This window comes from Lolium perenne, chromosome 2, assembly GCF_019359855.2.
Source record: "Lolium perenne isolate Kyuss_39 chromosome 2, Kyuss_2.0, whole genome shotgun sequence".
In the NCBI taxonomy this organism is placed as follows: Eukaryota; Viridiplantae; Streptophyta; class Magnoliopsida; order Poales; family Poaceae; genus Lolium; species Lolium perenne.
The window spans coordinates 5,103,893-5,123,805 of record NC_067245.2 but is presented as its reverse complement, the minus strand read 5'-3'; the positions used below and the strand labels follow the sequence as shown (position 1 = coordinate 5,123,805).

Here is a 19,913-nt window from a genome sequence, read left to right as displayed (position 1 = left end):
AAGCGCGTCCATTATAAATTATAATACTCCACTATATATACTTACTCTTGTAAGAAAATCTCTGTAATTATATCAAGGAAATGGAGGAGGTGCGGGTCGATCCAAAGTACCGTCCCCAGCTCCATCGCGCGCTGGCTCCACCTCTTGGCCGCGCGATCGACGTGCCCGGCCCCACCCCGCCACGGTCCGCTTCGGCGCTTGCGTGGAAAATTAAAACAAGTTGGATCGGCGCCTGCCTAAACACGCCTCCGCTCCCTCTTTCTTTTTCTATTTTCTTTTCTTTTCTCGAGCAATAATTAATACCCGCCCGCCCGCCAGCGTTGCGATTCTTCCTTCCAACAAAAGTTTGACCGCCTCGTCTCCTCCGGCCGTGAATTACATTGCGTTTGCATTTCACGCGCGCGCGAGATCTCCTCCGTACGATCCTAATTAAATTACGTTTGCATTTCACGATGCACGTCCAGCTGACCAAATTACTAATCAAAACAAATTCCATTACTCCATCGTACTACTACTCTAGTACTACGCACAAATTCATTCATTGCTGCGTTTCTCCCAGACGCGAGGCGAAGCAGATTTCTCATTTATGATCAAGTCCACCAGATTTAATAATACACAAGTCAGGTTTAAGCTGGAGTACTTTGTTGAACTAGTTGTCCAGATCAGCTCCAAATTAAAAGCTCCACTTTCTGCCCACATTTAAGCTTCATCAAGTCAACCAAACAACAGGTTCAATATCTGCCTGAACCGTGGGAACCGGGGCACCTCATGGAAGCACTACTAGACTTTGAGGCCTTGCTGAAATAGACAAACAAGTGTGGTCAACAACAGTATTGTGAATATACATGGCCAGCTAGGTTATGCACAAAACACACATAAACTTTCTAGTAATATGCATGGCTAGCACTACAGCACTACATGTACAGATCATCAAATTATTGCTTCTGTGCTACACATGGAACTATTCCAAAAAAAAAAAAAACAATAGCAAATACTTGAAAGAGAACTAGGTGAGGAGGTTCTATTACCCCCACATCACCAGATCTTAACAAGAACAAAATTTCTTCAACTTCATGAAACAATAGCCAAATAATTTAAGGAAACAAAACAACTTTAGAAATAGCACAGCAGCTACAAAGCTACCGACACGGTTTACGAACTGCAGTAACCATACCAAGAAACAAGGGCATGGCAATATGCAAACACAGCCACGACACGCTAGAGATAATGAGATTGCCTGGAACCCATACTTCCTGGACACCTCATGCTCCAGGAAGGTCTGGTCATCCACACGGAGTAGCAGAGGCCAGCGGCGGCGGCCTCTCCAAAGAACATCAACAGTACGCCACATCCGCCAATGCGGAACTTGAGTGGCAGATGGTGTGATATCCCCATCTCCCTGGCCATGAAAAACTATAGACAAGCCAAAACGTGCTGATTAGGAAAAACATACAAAATTCATGCCCAAAGAATTTTAGGCAAGCCCAAAAGTATAAAAGATATACATGTTCAATACCAGAATAAATAATCAAGATAGTACAATGTTACAACACATACACGCCAACACACTACCTTTCTCAACATACTCGTATCATATATGCTGGAGACTAACTTGTACTCATGACACCACAGATTTCATCCAGGTAGAGTTGCATACACACATAAACAGTAAGATCCATTCATTTCAAGTTCACTCTCCAACATGCTAATTTTGTTTAACTAAACAGTGTCAAACCAATTACAAGAACTACAGGTGGATGAACTCTTAACACATGCATACACATTAAGTCTGAACATACCAAAAACTACATGGTTAATATACTAATCAGAACAGACCATAGCTATTAACTTTCCTTTCTAAATTGCTCAAACTATACATGTAAAGAAGGTTCAGATAGAACTGGTTTGCATCGATATGCAACTGAAGGTGTGCCAACAATTTACATTACTTCTTACCAGAAATTACATGGTTAATACAGTAGCAAGAAGCAAACCATATAGCAACTAAATGTCCTTTCTCAGAATGTTCACATAGCACCTATCTGCACCGATGTGAAACAAAAAAACGTGACAAGTAATCGCATTTCTTCACCCAAATTTTTTCCTGCAGCTACAAACCCAATACTAGCATGATTAACATATACTATAATTAGCATCAGGCCATGGGAACGAAATCTCCATTCTCAACTGCTCAAAAGTATACATGTACAGAATGTTCACACATATGTGATTTGCATCTGTGTGCAACCAAAAAATGTCACAACCACTATAGAATTGATCTGTTTCTCCAAAAAAAAAAAAAGATACTTCGGCGACGATTCTAGACAGCGGATCGACGAATTAGTCTCACCTAGGTACGTCTTCCTACCACTGCACCCCGCGCACGGCGGCGACCATCAGCATCGCATCCCGCCTCGCTTCTCCGGCTGCCTGCACAAGAAAGAAGTGATTTTTATTTTCAGAATGGGGAGAATGAGGATTCGGGTCAGGGGGTTGAGGCACCCGACGGTGAAGGGCACGAGCACGGAACGGCGGAGGCAAGGGCCTGGCACGCGGCATCCTCGATGCCGGCATGGCGACGACCACTCAGGGCGGCGCCGGACGGTGGGGAAGTGGGGGCGGCTGGTAGCCGGCGAGGCTGGAGAGGCGGAGCTGGGGCGAGGTTGCGGAGACAGAGGGCTGCGGCGGCGGCGTCCATCTGGGTAGGGGAGGGACCGGTGGGCAGGGATGGCGGATGGCAGAGGGCGGTAGCCGGCGTCCGGCGAGATGGGGCGGTGAGTCGGGTGTGGGAGAGCGAGAACTGGGCGAGCGAGATTTGCGTGTGCTTCAGTTTCGGTTTCGGGAGAGTCAAGTGCAGCTGCTCCTACCTGTTTCCACCATATATAGCCGTATTTAATCAACCTACTAAATACTACTAAGTTGTGATGTCTCCTTGATTTCCGAGACGTGGTATAATGCTAATTAATCCACCTAAGCTGGTCCCCTTGGCTCCCGAGACGTGGTATACTGCTAATTAATCAACCTAATTGTTCCTCCCGATATGTTGCTCACGGTCCCTAGCTATGTCCATGTCGTGGCCTTTGTCATGGGTGAAAATGTGTGTAGGATCATCGAGTACAAGATCTACTATAAGACTGCTCATAGTGGGGGTAACATAGGTGGTAACATCACACATATCAAGGCATTTTGGTGACATGGCATACCAATAAATGAAGAAAGAGAGTGGGGTGGTAACTAGCTATGTTACCATAACATCACACATCTCAAAGCAATATGAGTCTATAACATAATTAATGCATATTGCATGACACCACATCTAAGTTACTACCCACTATGGAGGTAGTAACTTAGACTAGTAACATGACATATGTTACTAGTCTAAGTTACTCTCCACTATGAGCAGTCTAAGGGCCGGATCACCATAGTGGTGGACATGCCAAGGCTGTTGCCTAGGTGGTTGATGGTTCTGCTAAGGGAATCTGAGGAGACCAATGTCGGCGCGACTGGACCGAATTTCGCCGTCCGGATGGAAAAAAAACGTCGTTCGGGGGTCTCGTCGGGGAGACGAGTGGAGATGCTCTAAGTACTCAAAGCCCTTGATGTAAATTTGAGCAGAAATTTCGGATTTGGGGCCGAGAGGAAGATCTTGTTGTCCAAATCAGGGATGCTCCATGTGATGGATCGATGACATGAACTCTTCAAATTCAATCAAGCACATGCGATGCGTTGTAAACAAGGAGGATGGGCCACAGATTGGTACAATGGTTGGGCGGCGGCACAATTTCCGTGGAGTAAGTAGTTATGACTGTAATTAATCATCGACGTGTTGTGGGAAAGTAGCCACCCTCACCTCTACCCACCACAGCGATACTACATCTCTGGTCTTATCATTTCAAGTGCCACCCAAGACCGCTACCGCCTCTCTGTTCCCATCGATCCAGCACCACTGGCATGCCTTCCGCCATCGGGAGGGACGCCGTCTCTGTTTCACGTCTTCCTGGCAAGCGGGAAACACCCCACAAATGAGGGGCTTCCAGGAGCATCCACACCGCCTCCCCGCCATGCTTGTGCCCCCTGATGTGGCTGGCCCAGCCACATCGAGCTAGCCCAACAAGGAGGCCAAGCGAGCCAAGGTGCGGAGCTGGATCCGCCGTCCCCGTCTGTGGGGTATTCCTCAAATTTTGTGTTGTTTCTTCATGTATATATAGCTTGAATTTGAGCTGTTTTCTTGGAGCTGATTATAATATGAGACACATTTCAGAAATTATGAAATTAATTATTTTTGGATTTTCGCGTTCAAATCTCATGAGGCTTAAACTCTACTTAGTATTTCATAAGGGTGGACTAATGGTAGCTCACGTTGGTTTATACAACATTAGTATGTAGGTCGAAGTTTGCGGAACCTTAAGTTGTTAAATTTCTATGGTCTACTATACAATATTAGGCTTCAATCCATGTCATTGCCAGTGTATGCTTTATATGGTATTTCTGTTGAGCAACATCAAATGTGCAACCGCCAGCTTAACCATGGATTTAATATACTCCGCATAGGGAGGTGCTCCGATTTACTCACGCGTGACTGCGCCCCTCCTTTAATCATCATCATTATTTTCTTTGGGAATGATCAAGTAGCATGCTCACGCGGACCCACCCCAAAACTAAGCCAATCGTAATTTTCTTGTTGTTTGATTACTCACAAATCACCGTAAAAATCCCACGGATTAATTAAATTTATGGTTTTATGGAGTAATAATAAGGTATCCATGTTTTGATTGGGCATTGAAAAGGGGACCAAATCCAAATGTGTCGTAGTAATCTTCTTGACTCCCGTTCCCACCCAAACCCCTCCGCCCCCTGAAATGGGTAAATTCTTGATTATTTGAAGTAATAATATGCTTACTGGCGTTTGATCATATTTTTATTATGAGTTTGCCTAAATAATAACCTTAGTAAACTTATCTAGGCGGCGACCATGGTTCACGAGTGATCATATCATTAGAATTGGTCCTATGTTAGCTTCTTGAGATGTTCGCTCGTCCTCGCCCTTATTTACCATTTCACGATAGATCATCACGTTATAATCCGTAGCATGGCAGCCCAAATTTCAAAAATAATGAGATTATAGAAGCAAAAAAAAAATTGCATGTCCTGCATGCGGGCCGTGATGACTTATGTTTGATGATGGACTATTTTTGGCAAGGCCATGATGTTTAGGTGAAGACTTTAGATCAAATGTTATGTGAAGGGTTCAAGTCTAGGGTTTCGGTCTAAGGTTTGTGGCTATCTAGGGTAATTTAGGTGTTGGGTTAGGTATAGGGTTCAATCTATGAATAAAAACGCTTTGTCGAGTCTTCAAGATTTTACATTAGACAAAGGGATTAAGGTGAGTAAAAAAACGCACCCGTGCCCGATCTTCCACCGTATCGTTGATTGAGCCCCTCCCCCCTCTGCTCCCGTGAGACTTTTGTGTTGGTAGGTAGTCCCGTCTATCATCTGCCTTCCGGTCATGGGAGAGACGCCTCTCGGTGTCTAACCAGTCCCACATATGTTCTTTCTAGTGGTCTTCATGTCTTCGGCGCCACGAGGTTTCTTAGAGGAACATGCTTCTAGAGCTTAGTATTTCCACTTAAGGAATCATCTCAGTTTTGTGATACCTTGTACCTTTTTCTGGATCTTATTGATTTACCTCTACATGTCGAACGTTGTAGACAGGGCTGACGAGTCGGACTCCATACGACCATCCCTTCCAATTGGTCTCCTTGCTTGTTTCCTAGTAGTATGTACAATCTCTTCCCAGCGGTGGAATCGCATTGTGGTTTGAGTGCCATCATGTCCATCGGGAATATGAGATGGGTTGACATTGCCTCGCTAGGACAAGGGGTTTACGTGGTTGTGTTAGGTAGGTTGAGTCGTCATCGGTGCCATGCATACACGTTAAGTCGGAGGATGGAGCTGATGTAAGCGCCAAATAGTTTCTCTATGCATATCCGTAGAGTGTAGTTGATGCATGCTCTCTTTGTGAATAGAAAACATAGCATGGTGACATGGGGTACCGGTAGGGGCATCATGATGTATCTATACACACTTGAGAACCTACGTGCAAGTCATTTTCTTCTGAGATTAAAACATGTACCTGTGATTTTATGTACTCAAGTCCGCAATGAAAAAATGATTTTGGAGCGGAAATTTCTGATTTGGAGAAGTCAAATGATCTGGATGACTGGATCTGTTCAAACCAGCAACAAACCGATGACTGATATGCTCAATGCCACGGATCGGTGATGTGAACTCATAATATTTAACCAAGGGCTTGCCACGCACGCCGTAAATAAGGAAGATCGGCCGTCGATCGGCACAATGGTTGGGTGGCGGCACAATTTCCATGGAGTAAGTAGTCATGGTTTTTAATTAATCATGGATGTGTTTTGGGCAAGTATTAATCCCGAGAGAGTAAAAAAATTCAGAAAATCCCACCTTCACCTCTACCCAACACAACAACAACAACAACCGATGACTTTTTTTTTTTGATGTAACCATATATATCATTAGACAATCTGTTTACAGAGATTACACATATGGTCACCACACAAGACAAATATTTGCATCAAGCAACTTTGCACAAGAAAACTCACAAGAAGTAAAACTACAAGTTCACCCTTGGAGAAACCTGTGTCTCGCCGAAACATCGTCCATCTTACTCCACCGCCACCATGGTAGCGCTGGAAAAAGAGGCGAACAACCACCACACCTAGATCTGGGAGAGCACCATCGCATTCAATGATGCTTTTTGAGCCGATGAACCGGGTCGACGTAGAGGACGAGCCCGAGACTTTGTGGCACGTCGGCCGGGGATCTTCCCCGTGGTCACCAGATCCCAACACCGTCATCTTCTTCAGACTCAGTCGAAGAAGAAAAACGCTGCCGCCTGCCGTCATCCTCACACCCAACTGCAAGATGCCAGACATAACTGCAGCAACCAACGCAACCGTCACCCACGAGAGTGCCGAACGCCAATCGCCAGACACGAATCTCGCCAGATCCAAAGACCGGCGAGAAGACCAGGCCACCTGCCCTCCGACGTCACCGGTTAGAGCGACGCCGAGATGGAGAAAGAGCAGAGGCAAATTATTCCGATGCAACGCAATCTCCTCCATAGAACGGCACCCCAAGAAAACACTAGACCAAACTACTGGCCGGAGCCGGTACTCCGGGGTCCCCACCCCGCCCATCGCCGGAGCAGCCGACGGAGGAGGCAGGGACCGGCGGCTGACCGCTGTAGTTTGCCGGCAGAGAGATCGCCCCGATATTCTTTTCCTAACAACCGATGACTTGTGATGCAGTAGTTCGTAGTTTTAGGGAGTAGTAATAATAATTGATTGCTGTAAACAAGGATGCAATTTGCTTTGATTGGGCAGTAAAAAGGGGACGCAATTAAACTTGTATCCTACCAAAAAAAAAATCTTTCCCGAGAAGCCTAAAATCTAGCGCCTGCAAAGATCAAACGACAACCATCTCTTTCCCCTGCTTTCTCCGCTCCACCCAACTCCCTCGCCGCCGGCCGGCCGGCCACCCCGCCACCCAACTCCCTCGCCGCCGCCGGACAGCCCCTCCCACCCAATCCCCTCCGCTCCCCTGATTCCCCTAGACGTCCGCGTCAAGAACCTCCTCCCGGTCGTGGAGCGCCTCCCGTCCACATTCCTCGACGCAGCTGTCTCCCTCCACCTCCCGCAATCTCTGCCTCGACGCAGCACTCGTGCGCGACGGCCGCCATGTCTCCCTCCGCCTCCCTCGCTCCCTGCCTCGACGCATCAGACCTGGGCTACGGCCCAAGCCGCAGCAGCAGAGGCCAGTGCTGGAGGTGGATAACCCCCTCCATAGCCACCGTGGCTCGCCCCCGGGGAGACATGGACGACGAGATGGTGGTTGCCTTCCCGGAGATGCGGCCTCCGGCAACCTCCCGCACAACCTCCACGACCTGCGGCCGCCGGCGACGTCCCCGATCCGCTGCTGCCGGAGACCCCACTCCGTCCCTAGATTTGCCGTCGGCAGGCCACCTCCCCAACTCGCAGCTGCTCGGTGAGGCCCCTCGCTACATAACACCTGCGCGCACTTGCTGATTCTAGAAAATTTTGTCAAATGTCAATGGCTCAGAAAGTGTTGATGCACTTTCGTGTGCATACGATAGGAAAATACTCGTACTAGTTCAGAGTTTACACTCGAATGCGTGCCCCTAGAGTTCATGATGTGAGTAGGCAGGGAGGGATGTGCGTATTGATCTTGAAGATAGGCATGCATGATGTGTTTAAAATACTTTTTACACTACATTGATCAACCAATATATCCTGATGCAATTGCGTGCAACTTGTGTAGCGGCATGGGAGTAGAGATGCAATCTGTACCTGTCAGAAGCAGTGTTAGCTCGTAGGAAAGGTATGCTGTGCACGATGCTGTGTTGTAAAAGAAAACCTGCAACTGTGTAGCAGTCTTCAGTTAGGCTGAACAAGAAAGGCCACCCACAGTTATTTGGGCGGTTGGAAAAACTCTGTTTTGGTTCTCACCTCTGTATTTCCTCTACCTGAAACCTCACTATCGCCGGAGTTGATTCAGAGCTGCATTTGTGTGTGTGTCCACTTGGAATAGGGAGACGACCGGGCTCTTGTTGGTCCTGACGGTGCATTTGCATCCGAGGGATATGCGTGTACATGTGTGCTAGGTAGTGATCTTGAAGGAGGAGCCAAGTTGGCAATATATAGGTAGTGATCTTGCACTTTGGTGGGTTTACTCTATATAATAAAATAGATACTCGATTTCATTCCAAGGAAGATAATAAGAAGGCGTTCCTCCTGTTCTTGCTGCTGAATGCCTCCTATGCATGTCAACCTAAATACTGACTTTTTACATCAATTGTCTTGTTTCTCACTTGATAGCGTCTGTAAAGCAAATAAATATCTGCGATGTTCATGGTTGCTAAATCATCGATGTGCTTACCTAGTTTTACCATCTCACTTGTTTTGAAGCAAGCAGACAAGCAGTACTAATATAGGAGCGCGGAAAATGTAGAACTCTTGCATCTGGTAAAAATCTGCTTATCTTTAATTTCTTTTGATTTCAAGCATATACATGTAAGTTTGTATGATACAAAGTTAACACTATTCAATACTATTATCTTTGTAGGATTGTAGTTTTAGTACTATCTCTCACTTGTTTCAAAATAAACAAATAACTCACAGTGTTATGATAACGAGTGCGAGTACAATGCATAGGAAGTTCGAATCTGTTCTGCAAAATTACTTTCTTTTGTTTTGAAATATATCCCTGTAGGCTCATATGACTTACATCTAACGCCTTTTTTTCTGTTTAATATACCTTAATAGAAAATTTTGTAATGTTTACAAATTTCTGAAGGTCTTTCTAGTTTCGAATTTTTGAATATTGTCAAATAACACTTTCCATTCCAGGACTTGGAGGAGGAACACATTGAGGACCTTGCTTTGTTAGATCCATCATCGTCCTCGGACTCCATGAAAGTAAATGCTCTTTCTTTTCCCTTTATTCTGTTATGAGTTACAAGCACTGATGCAACATTTTCCAAGTTCTGAGTACTAAAGTTTATAGTTTTGTTGCAGTATCCTGTTGAAAGTTCAAACTGAACAAAGTTTTGCACCATGGGTGCTTAGAAGCAAAAGACCAATGGTGGTAAAAGACGGTGTTTCTGCTGCTGCCGCTGTGTTGGTCGAAACACGTGGCTAGCTCGGTCAGCGGCGTCGGTGGGATGAGGATGTCGAGAATGTGAAGTGCAGATGCAAACCGCTGGAGCTGGCATGGACAAGAAAGAAGACAACATTGTTGGTAGCTCTGTGAGTTGAATGTATCGTCTCTGCACTAGAGCTTCCTAGCAGTTTGGTTAATGCAGCCGCAAGAGTAGCAGGCAGCGGTGTCCTTAGCGATACACCATTAGTTGAAGTGGTATCCACCACTATGGCAACGGCCTTCTCGTAGGTAAGGCCTGGGTCCTCTTTCTTTTTAGTTCTACAATTTCAGCGTATTCCATGCTTTTGATGCAAAATATTACTGTAAATAAATAGCATGCAATTTCCTTGACTCCAGATTGTTGTTTTCTGACCTTTTGCATCTTTTGCAGATCGCTCCTACCGCATCTCTCAATCCCCTTTCTCCAGTCAATTTGCTGACATCGCCGTAGCCTCTCGATGCTACTCCCTGCTGCTCACCCCACCTCGCTGCTCAGCTGCCGGCCACCCAACCACACCCACCCAACTCCCTCGCCGCCAGACACCCCCACCCACCCAATCCCTTCTACCCCTGATTCCGGCGTGTCCGCCATGCCCAAGACGTCAGCTTCAAGAACCTCTGCCTTGTGCTGGTCCTCGCCATCCGAAGCACCTGGAGCTGGGCGCCCCTGTCTCGCCCACCATGGTGCCTCCTGTTGACCTGCGGAGCTGCTGTTGCTCCTCCGCGTGCCTCCCTGCCCTGATGCAGCAATCGCAGGCAATTACACAAGCAGCAGCCAAGACCAGCGCTGGAGGTTGAGGACCTCCTCCGCATCGTCCGCATCCTACCTCCGTGGAGCTCACTGCAGAGATGCAAGTGGGAGGAGATGGTCCTCGCCTTCATGGAGTTGCAGCCATTGTCGGTGACCTTCTGGAAAACCTCCCCGAGCTGCGGCTGCTAGCAATGTCCCTGACTTGCTACTGCCGGTGACCACTCTGTCCCGCCACCGTTGGCCACATCCCAATCTCGCAGCTGCCAGGTGATCTCCCTCTCCTCCCCTCCATGCATTCCTTTTAATTTTCGCTTCTTTTTATTTATCATGTTGATGCACTCAACTGGACACTGCTAGCTACGACGCAGTACAATGTACAATGGCCGTGCATGGCGTTTCTTCTCGAGTGCGTCCATATGTCGATGGATTTATGATACTGGCTTGCTCTTTGTTGTATAGAAAATGGAAATGGGTTGCTACTCGTTTCTTCTCTGGTGAACAGTGGATGCGTCCATATGTCGATGGATTTATGATACTGGCTTGCTCTTTGTTGTATAGAAAATAGAAACGGGTTGCAGAACTGTTGCATCTTGTTAAAATCTGCTTATCTTTAATTTGTTCTGATTTGAAGCATATACATGTAAGCTCGTATAATACAAAGTCAACACAACTCGATACTATTATCTTTGTAGGATTGTAGTTTTAGTACTATCTCTTCTTTCAAAACAAACAAATAACTCATGGTCTTATGATAATGAGTGCGAGTACAAGGCTTAGGAAGTCAGAATCTGTTCTGCAACCTTTACTTTCTTTTGTTTTGAAATATATCCGTGTAGGCTCATATGATTTACATCTAACGCCTTTTTTTTGCTTCTGTTTTAATATACCATAATAGAAAATTTTGTAATGTTTACAAATTTCTGAAGGTCTTTCTACTTTTGAAAGATGAAAATTGTCAACTAACATTGAGGACCTTGCTTTGTTAGATCCATCATCATCCACTAACTCCATGAAAGTAAATACTCTTTCTATTCCATTTATTCTACTATGAGCATTCATGCAACATTTTCCAAGTTCAGAGCATTCAATTTTATAGTTTTATTGCAGGATCCTGTTGAAAGTTCAATCTGAACAAAGCTTTGCATCATGGGTGCTGAGAAGAAAGAGACCAATGGTGGTACAAGACAGTGATGCTGCTGCCGTGTTGGTTGAAACACGTGGCCAGCTCGGTCATCAACAGCGGCGCGGCAGGATGAGGACATCGAGAATGTGAAGTGCAGCTGCAAGCCGCTCGAGTTGGCATGGACAAGAAAGAAGACATCATTGTTAGTAGTTGTGTGAGTTGAGTGTATATGAGCACTACAACTGCCTAGCAGTTTATTTAATGCAGCCGAAAGAGCAGCAGGCATCAATGTCCTCAGTGACAAGCTGGTAGTTGAAATGGTATCCACCACTACAACGATAGACTTCTCGTAGGTAAGGCATGGCTCCTATTTTTTTGAGTTATACAATTTCAGCATATTCTATGTGTTTGATGCAAAATACTACTGTAAACAAATAGCATGCTATTTCCTTGAATCTAGGTTGTTTTCTCACTTTTTTTTTCATCTTTTGCAGATCGGTCCCACCACATCTCTCCCTCAATCTCCTTTCTCCACTAAATTTGTTGTCACCGCTGCAATCTCTTAGTGCTGCTCCCCGCTACTCATCCCACCTTGCCGCTCAGCGGCCGGCCACCCCAGCACACCCACCCAACTCCCTCGCCGCTAGACACCCCAACCCACCCAATCACCTCCGCCCCTTGCTTCCCGTGCATCCTCCATGCCCAAGACATCGGTGTCAAGAACTTTCGCTTGGCGCTTGTCCTCGCCATCCGGAGCGCCTGGAGCTGGGCGCCCCCGTCACGGCCGCCATGGCACCTCCTGTTGACCTAGGCTGCCGGCACCCCTTTGCCCCTCCCTGCTCCGATGTGCCAGTCGCGGGCAACGACACAAGCAGCAGCCGAGATTGGCGCTGGAGGTGGACTCCACGGCGTTCGCGTCCTGCCTCTGTGGAGCTCGCTGCAGAGATGCAAGGGGGAGGAGATGGTCATCGCCTTCATGGAGCTGCAGCTTCCATCAGCGACATTCTGGAAAACCTCCCGGAGTTGCGGCCGCCAGCAACGTCCCCGACCTCTTGCTGCTGTAGACCGTTCCGTCCAGCCGCCGTCGGCCACGTCCCAAACTTGCAGCTGCCAGGTGATCTCCCTCTCCTCCTCCCGCTCCATGCATTTCTTGTAATTTTCGCTTATTTTTGTTTATCATGTTGATGCACTCAACTGGACACTGCTAGGTAGCTACGATGCAGTACATTGTACAATATCCATGCATGGGTTTTCTTCTCTTTTGGCCAGTGAATGTGTCCAAGTGTCGATGGATTTATGATACTGGCTTGCTTTTTGTTGTATACAAAATGGTAATGGGTTGCTACTGACCGAATTAACCTGATTGAACAAAATGCACTTCAGCTCTTATGAAGAAAATGACTACTTTGGACTGTAAGATAAAGATAGAGATGATCTGGTTAGTTTCCTTGGATCTTTTATTTGTAGAGATTATTTTTCGTAGGTATTAGCTCAAACCAATGAAATAGCCAAAGCTAAAATGAGCTTCAGGTTTACATTGTTAGGGATGATTGCCCTTGGCAACGATGAGTGCCACGTCCTTGTCCTTCGTGCTTACTGATCTTGTGTTGATAATAGCAGACTTGATGGAACCGAAAATGGTAACACAAAGGCCATCTAAAAAAGTGGTAACACAAAGGCTGTGTTTTTTCAATTGAACACATAGCTAAATGTATCATTTTGTTGTTGCACTTTCTTTCTGTTGTTGCCATTATTAACCTAAATAGGCATCGATGCCTATGAAGTAGGGCTGCACCGTATCTATTTATTTTTTGTGTTTTTCTGCTATGATACCAAGTACTGGTATCATAATATCACATGTGCAAGATAACATAATGACTAATTGTGGTTAGTCAACTCAAAAACAAATGATCTTTATTTTTATGGGAAATTAGAACTCCACAATGACAGTACCATATCGTTGTCAACTTGTTGATTATTCATTACATCAAGGTTTGTTGGTAGATATGTTTACTGTAGCATATATGTAGCTATTGTTGTGTTTTTGTGATGTTTATTTAAATCTGACAAGGATATACTCGTTCGAGATTTAAATTCCACAATGCATGTGTATTCCAAAATTGAAGATCACGGAAACCTGTGTTATCTTAAATTGCTCGCGATGTGGCCTGGAGGGTGGCTTGGCCACCGGATCAGGCTGGACATGCTTTTTTTAAACCTGTGCTTGATCTTTGATAACCTATGATGCTTCTTTGATGTAAGTATATATGTGCCGAACGAGATTACTTCAGAGGCACACATCCACATTGCGCAAAGCTAATCCATCGCTGGTGCTATCCGCTGCTGTTTGATCTTGCCAGCCAAAAACTGGAAAGATTCAGAATGTGCTGTGTTGCTTTGGTTCAGGTTCAGAGTTGAGGTAGTGACCTGGGTGTTATTCTCATTTTTTTCGGTGTTTTATGTATGTGCAATTTTTTTTCTCCGGTGTTTGAAATTTTGAAATTCTGTGAACACTTAGCACTTTATATGGTGTGCTAATTTGTAGATTGGTACGCTTGTAGCACAGTTGGCTCTAATTCATCTAACAAAATAAAGAGAAAATGACTACTTCGCACATATCCAGAAGGCAAACTGTCAGTTGCCGAACTCAAGTGTTTTGCTACTGTTGTCTTGTTAATTCTGCATCCTTTCGTTCTAATAGTTCTATTCCCTTATCTAGTGATTCTGGCATGTAGAGGTTTACTTATTCTATCAACAGCTACCCTGTTACTCATCCTAGTTAGCTTGATAATCCTTTTCTTGGCTTACTACTTGAATCATGAAATCGTTTAGTCATGTGGTGCCGCTGAAAACTACAAATGCAAAGATTTTAAAACAACAAATTGTCATTAGTTTTGCCAATGCTTGTGTTTGTTTACTAGCTTTGATCTCGGTTTGTTATCCTGATTGCAGTGGGCCACCTGAGGATGCTGTGGATATCTCCTCCCTGACAAGGGTGAACCAGGCACCATCTACCTGCTCACCACCGGTGCCATGGAGAGCCCTTGCAGAATTCGGGTGTATCAGTGTGTATTTCTTGCTTTAGGGTCGAATGTAGAGCCATTTAGGCTAGATTGTTCTACTCTTTTTGAGGGTGCAGGTTGTTCATGTAGTTTATCTCTTTCTTGAACATTTATGAGTTGCCTTATGAGGATTAAGTGGGATTGTCTTGTTATATTTGTTTTGTTTTGTTAGGCCACCTCCAAATAGAATATACACTCGTACACTCCCAAGTCCCAACCATGTAATTTTGGCTGAACCTGTGAGGTATATATGCCTGTTTCCTTTTTATGGAGAAATTTTCCAAGAACCTTGGTAATGAAACTAGAATTGATTAGCTAGGTTAACTGCTAGTTTTCTCTCTTCATTAACTGCTGATTTTTTCTTGAATCGTCCATATGAGATGGATCATGAACTGAGCAGTAAGCAATGGATCAGTCTACATGTGACTTTTGGAATTGATAGTGGCAGTTTCAGTTTTTTGTTGTTGTTGTGATCAGCTCAAAAGCAAATGCTTGTTATTTGTATGGGAAATTAGAATTCCACAATGACAGTACTGTATCGTTGTCAAGTTGTTGATTATTCATTACATCAGGTTTGTTGGTAAATATATTTGTTGTAGCATATGTGTAGCTATTGTTGTGTTCTTGTGATGTTTATTTAAATCTGATAAGGATATATACTTGTTTGAAAGTTAAATTCCACAATGCATGTGTAGTGCAATACTGAAATTCACAAAAACATGTGTTTCCTTAAAATCGAGTTGGTCTATGTTCTATTCATTTAGGTGTGTCGATAGTCCATGTTTTTGATTCATAATAGAGTAACAGTAATGCATTTTCACGGCTTCCCATTCCTCCCATTATATTATTATCTAGTTTGTTACTTCTATTGAGATACTGCCATTTTTTGTTGTTGTTGGGAATACTTAAGTGTTGCTTCTAAATCAATTCTATTGTTGGCTATGTTGATGCCCTATAGAGTAATTATTATAATTTATCCACACTGTTGTTGTGCCATGTGACTCCCAACGGTTTGGTGGCATATAGTGTTACTTTACAGCCACTATTTAGGTGGGTATGGATGACTGCATGGTCTCTTTTTTAATTACTAATGGAATGCATTGACACCTCTGTTGTATTATAATGAATCTCTCTTGTCGATCATGTTATCATGCCGTTGTCCTCCAGAAAGTATTTGGTGTTTATCTTAAGCATTCTGTGTCATGATACTATTGTGGCATGTGCGTTTTGTATCATTTTAATGAATGACATATCCGGGCGGTAAACTGCTGTTGCAAGCTCAAGTGTTTTGCTATTGTTGTCTTCTTAATTCTACATCCTTTCGTTCTAATTGTTCAATTCTCTTATCTAGTATGTATGTTGAACAAATAACTACTTTTTCTGTAGTTTACTTGCTCTATCAATGATTGTCCTGTTACTCATCCTAGTCAACTTGATAGTCTTTGGCTTACTACTTGAATCAGGAAATCGTTAGTCATGTGGTGCCTCTGAAAACTACAAATGTTAAGGTTTTAAAACAACAAATTATCTCATTAGTTTTGCCAATGCTTATGTTTGTTTACTCGGTTTGCAGCGGGCCACATGAGGATGTTGTGGACATCTCCTCCCTGACCACCGGTGCCACGGAGGTCCCATACAGGAACATCAAGACCATTGCTCCCTCTATGAATCGACCAGCCATTTTTTCTCCCTGTTAATGGTCGTCCAAGATAAGACCTGACGCTCCTGATCGATGCCTTGGTTTTCGTAATAAAACCTATCACTCTCTCTTGTTTCTTCAATTTGTGTTACTTCTAAGAGCATGTCGATCTGATGTGGTTTCTATGCTTCTATAGATACATCTGGCCACTGGGAGTACTGGGGCAGTATGGTTGGGCATATCTAGGCTGGATACATGGGAATGAGGCGACTTCCAAGGCACATCGGTAAGCCCCTTCTCTGTGACAAGGCTGGATTCGGTTATGCCACTGCGGTGAGGATTTCTACTGTTTTCCGGCACGACTCTCTGTTTTGCTGCTAGTCTGTAGTATGCTCATCCTGAATTTTTCATCCTCATCTTGTCCTACTGGTCAAGGAAGTATGTGTGATCTCAACTCTGTTCTGGTATAGACTACTTGTACTTGGCTTTCTAGGCAGACACACAACTTATTCCTTACGCGAGTTGATTTTTTTAGCTGTATCTAGTTATTATAAGTCCTTTCACTTAACGTGCGTGATCAATTAATAAGACTTCTACATGTATCCAGTTATCAACACAATTCATTAGTTGTTGTTGTGCTTGTAGCTTGCTTGTACTTAGGATGTATATGCACGCCATCTGTGTTTCGCACTTTTTCTGAAATGAAATAGCAATGTTCACACCAATTGTGGCAAAATAATGTAACTCAATTTTTGGATGAATTGGAAAGAACCTCATTTTGCCTATGAGCAGACTCGGGTTAGCATTTGTGTCGTTTTATGCAGCTTACAAATTACAAAACATTGGGCATCACAACTTAGGAGGAATTCATCCTTCATTCTTCTAGGTTCAATTAAATGAAATCCGTTATCAAGTGGGAGTCTTATCCGCTTCATTTGCTTGCGTGGGTTGATGGAGTTAAAGGAATAACATGACATTGACAAAATAACACTCTGTTTGTTTGATTTCCTTCTTGCCATCTCTCTCCCCTAGTTTTGATGTTGATTGTGTGCAAGGTCTTATAAATCTGACCGTTTGATTGCAGTCTATACTTCTTATTTCTAGCTAAAATCTACCTGGGAATAATGAAAGTAGCAACAATTGGTTTTGCTTGGTCCTGCGAATAAACCTATAGATGTATCAGAGTGCAAAAATGCTTGGCTTTGCTCATTTCTTACACTTGCATAATCTACAGGAGTGAGTTGGACTCTCGTAGTCATCACGTTTTCCCATCATTTGTTGAACATTCACGTCATAATCATCGTTTGTTGAACATTCCTTGTGCATGTGCTGATGCTTGGTATGCCTTATTTGTGTAACCAGCAACTGTTTCTTGTGTCGTGGAAGTGAACATTTCTTCTCTGTTGTCCTGTCCTGTCGGTAATTGGCGAGCCAAGCCTCTTTTGTCAGTGGTAGCTGGACGTGATGCTGGAGCTGTACATAGTGCAGTCAACAGATTGCCGTGGTGCTCGCAAAGGGGGAAGTGGATTCAGCTCTGATGCAGGGAGGAGTTGAGCTGCCAGGAGGAGCTTATTCTTGAATCACTTTTCTTGTGATTATAATGTTCCAGTTGAGAAACTTAGAATCTTTTTCTTGCTGCTATCCACATATCGTGATTGTTATTCTTTGTGGTAAACCTACAGGAAATGGTTTGGTTTCGGCTGTCTCATGCTTGTTATTTTCTGAATATGGATATCAGGTACTGCTGAATCAATCTTTGCCTAGGCAGAAGCCAGCACTACAGGGATAAGGAATGTGCAGGAAACTGAAGGCGATGTGGAGGTTTGTTGTATTACTGAATGTCGTTGATCCTTGAAATACGGATCCAAACATTTTAATGGACACGCATATTATTTGTGGTTATGTAGTCTTCTGGTATTAATGGTATTGGTCATTGAAACTACAAAGTGCAGACAAACACAATGCTTGTCCTGAGCGTCCCTTGAGATATACAAGGACATGCTCCACTCTAAGCTGACGCTGGGAGGTTAGCAGCGGGCGGAAGAGGCGGTCGCCGCCGCTAATATGTGGTCCGTCTTGACCCGGTGTGCTCAGGCGGCTCTGCTGTGATTGTCATGGCTGGTTTTATACTGGTTGAGTGATTTCTTGTAATATTAAGCAACCTGATTGTTCGCATTTTGCCTTTGGTTGAAGTTGTGAGTCTCCGATGAATTATGTGCTGTTAGATGTCACAAGTGTTGTGTTCTGTGCACTTCTATTGTCAAGTGTTTTTTGTGTGATCGAGATTTCTCAAAATATCTGAATATATCATGCACAAATTTCGAATATCTTTTGTTGTCAACGTTTAACAACTGTTACTTAGCTTAACATGCCGTGATGAGTTGTTTTTCATGAATAAAAATACCTGGCGAGTATTTGCTTTCTTTTCATTGATTTGTTTACTTCTTCAAGCAATGTTGTGGCCGGTTAGGTATTAGCTAGGGAGGTCAAGGGTCCAATGCTGCAACATCTTCAACTCGTTTATTTCTTCATTATTTATCTCATGGCTTGGCAGAGCTATGTAGGAGGTTTAACTTTTGAAGTAGATCTGGTGGATTCGTTTAACTTTGAAATAGATCTGGTGGATTCTGAGTTCCGCTCGAGTGAAAAGAAAAGCAATGTTACCATTTGGGTGATCCATGTAAGACACATATTGTAATTGCTTCTGCAAAAGATAATGCTAAATGTATGAGGAACCATATGAGAATTTGTGTTTGTATTAGATGCCAACATTGTATGTGTAAAACTTAGAGACCAGAATATATCTTTTGTTAGAGAAATATATTCTCAGTTTTCTCAGACAGGTTAGATAGAGCAATTTGTAGGTGCAGCATTATTGTAATATTAGCTATGAACCATTGTATTTTTTTAATATGTTAATAATGGGTTGAGTCCCTTTTACAGTACTAATTAATGATGAACACCTTTGCTCGACTGAACATGGAGATGTATTATCATATCAGTGCAACCTTTTTGAACTATGTGTAACCTTATATTTGCTTGCCTTCATTCATATTTAATTGTTGTGCAGTGGGCAGGCAAGGCCAAGCGCAGACCTTTTTCATATGTATGTCCAGTCCATGAGACAAATCAGAAATGTTACATAAAAAAAAGTGATTCAAACGAGGAAGGGATTGGATCATCTCAATTTTCATCTACTACATAGGACGACCAAAAATAGCAACCGAGTTCTCAGAATTAATTTCTTTCTTTTGCACTGTAAACGAAAAATCTTACTTTGTTATAACATCAGAATGTAATGCCTAACTTAATCACAGAGAAAACAAATCTGGCAGGCTTGAATTATCCCACCTTTAGTGGCAACACCACTAATAAGTAAGATAAGAAGCTCAGCTCATCCCATCAACATTGGAACCGATCAGTTAGCCAGTTTGGCAGCCACCCTTGAATAGCAGCGTCATCCTGTTAATGAAGTCTATTTGGCACGTACACAAGATTGTATATGCTTTCGTATGTGCATGAGAAATATGAGTATGTACGTAATTTCGCACAGAACTTTGGATGATGGCTGGAAAATAATTCTTGCTT

At 43.8% G+C, this 19,913-nt stretch overlaps 2 long non-coding RNA genes across 5 annotated transcripts; one reads left to right on the top strand and one right to left on the bottom strand.

The window, feature by feature from the left end:
- Window positions 1–558: 558 nt before the first annotated feature.
- On the bottom strand, window positions 559–1,305 carry LOC139835118 (uncharacterized). Its single transcript, XR_011750823.1, has 2 exons — window positions 1,175–1,305; window positions 559–798 (listed from the first exon to the last, which is right to left on the bottom strand). It is a non-coding gene; the product is annotated as an uncharacterized lncRNA (long non-coding RNA).
- A 6,246-nt stretch (window positions 1,306–7,551) lies between these two features.
- On the top strand, window positions 7,552–18,652 carry LOC127330980 (uncharacterized). 4 transcript variants are annotated; one of them, XR_011751271.1, is made up of 12 exons: window positions 7,552–8,076; window positions 9,018–9,074; window positions 9,459–9,527; window positions 9,627–9,999; window positions 10,142–10,768; window positions 11,609–11,977; window positions 12,119–12,738; window positions 14,577–16,432; window positions 16,522–16,611; window positions 17,688–17,933; window positions 18,064–18,146; window positions 18,278–18,652. It is a non-coding gene; the product is annotated as an uncharacterized lncRNA (long non-coding RNA). The 4 variants fall into 4 exon arrangements; XR_007869481.2 differs by having other exon boundaries at window positions 7,553–8,076; window positions 9,025–9,074; XR_011751273.1 differs by having other exon boundaries at window positions 7,558–8,076; window positions 9,025–9,074; window positions 16,260–16,432.
- The last annotated feature ends 1,261 nt before the right edge of the window (window positions 18,653–19,913 follow it).